This window comes from Nicotiana tomentosiformis, chromosome 5, assembly GCF_000390325.3.
Source record: "Nicotiana tomentosiformis chromosome 5, ASM39032v3, whole genome shotgun sequence".
Classification (NCBI taxonomy): Eukaryota; Viridiplantae; Streptophyta; class Magnoliopsida; order Solanales; family Solanaceae; genus Nicotiana; species Nicotiana tomentosiformis.
Window position 1 is genome coordinate 72813494 of NC_090816.1, and position 4491 is coordinate 72817984.

Here is a 4491-nt window from a genome sequence, read left to right on the forward strand (position 1 = left end):
GCGTGGTGCAACTAGGGGTAGAGCACAGAATTGAGGATGATTCGGCCGTTTCTATGCTATGAGGGGTCGCCAGAATTCAGAAGATTCTCCAGATGTTGTTACAGGTATATTGACTGTCCAATCTCATAATGTATATGCTCTTATTGATCCCGGTTCCACTTTGTCATATGTCACACCTTCTGTTGCTATGGAATTTGGGATTGAACCAGAACATCTGTATGAGCCATTCTCTGTATCTACTCCAGTTGGTGAGTCTATTTTGGCCGCGCGGGTTTATAGGTCGTGTTGTCGCATTGTGCGGTCGGGACACCGTGGCCGATCTTATTGAATTAAGAATGGTCGATTTTGATGTGATAATGGGGATGGATTGGCTTTATTCTTGTTTTGCCAAGCTTTATTGCCGAACCAGAACTGTTAGGTTCAAATTTCCAAATAAGCCAGTTATTGAGTGGAGGGGTGATGATGTAGTGCCGAAGGGTAGGTTTATTTCTTACCTAAAGGCCACGAAAATGATCAACAAGGGATGTATTTACCATTTGGTCCGGGTTACGGACAGCGATGCTGAGGCACCTACACTTTAGTCTGTGCCTGTTGTGAATGAATTTTTGGGAGTCTTTCCAGATGAACTCCCTGGGATCCCACCAGACAAGGAGATTGATTTTGGGATTGATGTGATGCTAGACATGCATCCTATATCTATTCCACCCTACAGAATGGCACCGGCAGAACTGAACGAGCTAAAGGAACAATTGATAGATTTGTTAGAAAAGGGTTTTATCCGACCAAGTGTGTCGCCTTAGGGCGCATTGGTCCTTTTTGTAAGAAAGAAAGAAGGGTCACTGAGAATGTGTATTGACTATCGGCAACTTAATAAGGTAACAATCAAAAATAAGTACCCACTGCCAAGGATAGATGACTTGTTTGATCAATTGCAAGGTGCCAGGTACTTCTCCAAAATTGATTTACGATCCGGGTATCACCAATTGACGATCAGGGAGTGGGATATTCCGAAAATAGCTTTTAGAAACCGGTATGGGTATTTTGAGTTTCTAGTAATGTCTTTTGGGCTAACAAATACTCCAGCATCCTTCATGGATCTTGTGAATCGCGTTTTAAGCCATTCCTCGACTCCTTTGTGATAGTGTTCATTGACGATATTCTTGTATATTCATGAAGTCAGAAGGACCATGCTGACCATCTCAGGGTAGTTCTGCAAACCCTACATCAACACCAGTTATATGCAAAGTTTTCAAAGTGTGAATTTTGGCTTGAATCAGTCATATTCTTGGGTAATGTAGTTTCTAGTGAGGGAATTAAGGTTGATCCTCGGAAAATTTCAGCTGTAAAGAATTGGTCGAGGCCTACAACTACAACAGAGATTCGCAGTTTCTTAGGCTTAGCTGGATATTACAGAAAGTTTGTGGAGGGGTTTTCTACTCTTGCCTCTCCATTGACTAAATTGACGCAGAAGGCAATTAAGTTCCAATGGTCGGATGCTTGTGAAAAGAGTTTTCGGGAATTGAAAGCAAGATTGACTATGGCACCGGTGTTGACTCTACCAGAGGGTATATATGGATTTGTGGTATATTGTGATGCTTCAAGAATCGGGCTTGGATGTGTATTAATGCAACATGGGAAGGTGATAGCTTATACTTCTAGGCAACTAAAGAATCATGAACAAAACTATCTAACACATGATTTAGAACTTGCAGCGGTGGTATTTACATTTAAAATTTGGCGTCATTATTTATATGGGGTCCATGTGGATATATTCACGGACCATATGAGCCTTCAATATACTTTCAAATAGAAGGAATTGAATCTGAGGTAGAGAAGATGGCGTGAATTACTCAAGGATTATGACATTGATATTTTATACCATCCGGGGAAGGCTAATATTGTGGCGGATGCTCTTAGCCGGAAATCTATAGGTAGCTTAGCACACTTGGAGGCATATCGAAGGCCATTAGCCAAAGAAGTTCACCGATTGGCTAGTTTGGGAGTTCATCTTGCGGACTCTAGTGAAGGTGGGGTAATTGTGCAAAATAGGGCCGAATCATCGTTTGTTGTGGAAGTCAAAGAGAAGCAATATAACGATCCATTGTTGGCGAAATTAAAAGAGGGGATTCATAAACATAAGACCATGGCCTTTTCTCTTAGCATGAACGATGGTGCACTAAGGTACCAAGGGCGACTCTGTGTTCCAAATGTGGATGGTCTCCGGGAAAGAATTATGACTGAAGCTCACACTTCTAGGTATTCCGTGCATCCACGTTCTACAAAAATGTATCATGATCTTAAGGAAGTCTATTGGTAGAATGATATAAAGAGGAATGTGGCGGACTTTGTGGCAAGATGTCCGAATTGTTAGCAAGTAAAGGCCGAACACCAAAACCCCGGTGGGTTGGCACAAAACATAGAAATTCCAATGTGGAAGTGGAAAATGATTAATATGGACTTTGTGGTAGGATTACCGCGCACTTCGCGCAAGTTTGACTCAATTTGGGTGATTGTGGATCGGCTCACCAAGTCATCACACTTTTTTCCGGTTAAGTATACCGACACAGTGGAGCAGTATGCTCAGCTGTATATCAAAGAAATAGTCAGGTTGCATGGCACCCCAGTTTCCATCATTTCTGATCGGGGGGCACAACTCACTACTAATTTTTGGAAGAAATTTCAGCAAGGTTTGTGTACCCAGGTGAATCTTAGTACAGCCTTTCACCCACAGACTGATGGGCATGCAGAGCGGACTATTTAGACTCTTGAGGATATGTTGCGTGCTTGTGTTATAGACTTCAAAGGTAGTTGGGATGATCATTTACCACTCATAGAATTTGCCTACAACAATAGCTATCATACTAGCATTCAAATGGCACCGTTCGAGGCTTTATATGGTAAGAGATGTAGATCTCCCATTGGGTGGTTCAAAATTGGGGAAGCAGAGTTGATAGGGCCATACCTCGTACATCAGGCCATGGAAAAAGGTTAAAATCATTAAGGAGCGGTTGAAGACTGCTCAGAGTCGTCAGAAATCCTATTCGGATGTTCGTCGTAGGGATTTGGAGTTCAAAGAAGATGATTGGGTATTCTTGAGAGTTTCCCTCATGAAAGGGGTAATGCGATTTGGTAAGAAAGGCAAAATGAGTCTGAGGTATGTCGGACCGTACAAAATCATTCAGAGGATCGGTGGGGTGGCGTACAAGGTTGAGCTACCACCTGAGATGTCATTAGTACACCCGGTGTTTCATGTGTCTATGTTGAAGAAAGTAGTTGGAGATCCGACACTCATTGTTCCGGTTGAGACCATTGAGGTAAATGAAAAATTGACTTACGAAGATATTCCGATTTCTATTATTGATCGGCAAGTCCGAAAATTGAGAAATAAAGAAATTGCCTCCGTGAAAGTGTTATGGCAAAACCAACAGGTTGAAGAGGCTACTTGGGAAGCCGAGGAAGAAATGAAGGAAAAGTATCCTTATTTGTTTGATTAGCCATGTATTTATAAAGTTGTGATCTATGAGAAATATTCTAATAGTTGCTTTCTATGAATTTTGTATCATTTGTACAATTGGCGTTAAGGGTGTTCCTTTCTGGAAATATATTGCTTGTGAGACCACAGTTGGTGTTATTTTGTATTATGTTACGTCGTTGGATTATGTATGTGCTGTTAGAATATGTTTCTGGGGCACTCTGACAGGTGGATAAGCCTAGTTACAAGGGAAACTCTGGCGAAATGTTTGGAGATTTTGGGAGTTAGTCAAATTTGGGGCTGCTCGAAAGTGGTATGAAACAAACTGAGTTACATAAGATGCTAATGACAGATTTTTACCCTCATTCAAGGATGAATGATCCTAAGTGGGGCAAAATGTAACACCCCAGAAACTTTCGAAGTACTTAAGTGTAAAGTCCGGTAAAATATGCAAAGAAAATAATATTTCATGTTGCCGGACTAGGCTTACGTGTTTGAGGATTGTAGAACAATGCATGGGAAAGTAAAGGAAATTTTTTGTCGGAAATGTGCATTTATGCGGTCCATTATGCGACCGCATAATCACTCTACGGGCCGCATAATGGCCGCAGAAGTGAGCAGGTATGGGCTATTCTGGAAGCAGCTATGCGGTCAACAATGCGATCGCATAACTGTTATGGGGTGCATTATGCAATCGCATAACAGTTATGCGGACCGCATAGTGACCGCATACACAGACAGCTTTTTTGATCATTTTATCAGCAATTATGCGACCGATATGCGGTCGCATATGCGACCGTAGAACTGTTCCGGAGCTCCATTTTAGGTTTTTAAAACCCGGCCCTATTTCGTTAAATACACTCTTTGGGCCATTTTTGAGCCATAATCTCATATTTTAGAGTGAGAGAGAGTGCCCTAGAGTGAAAAGGTGTTCTTCAATAATTTTCTTCAATTCTTGCTCAAGTTTTGGAAGATTTAGAAGGGAAGCTCACTAGGTCTTCATCCTAGAGGTAAGATTC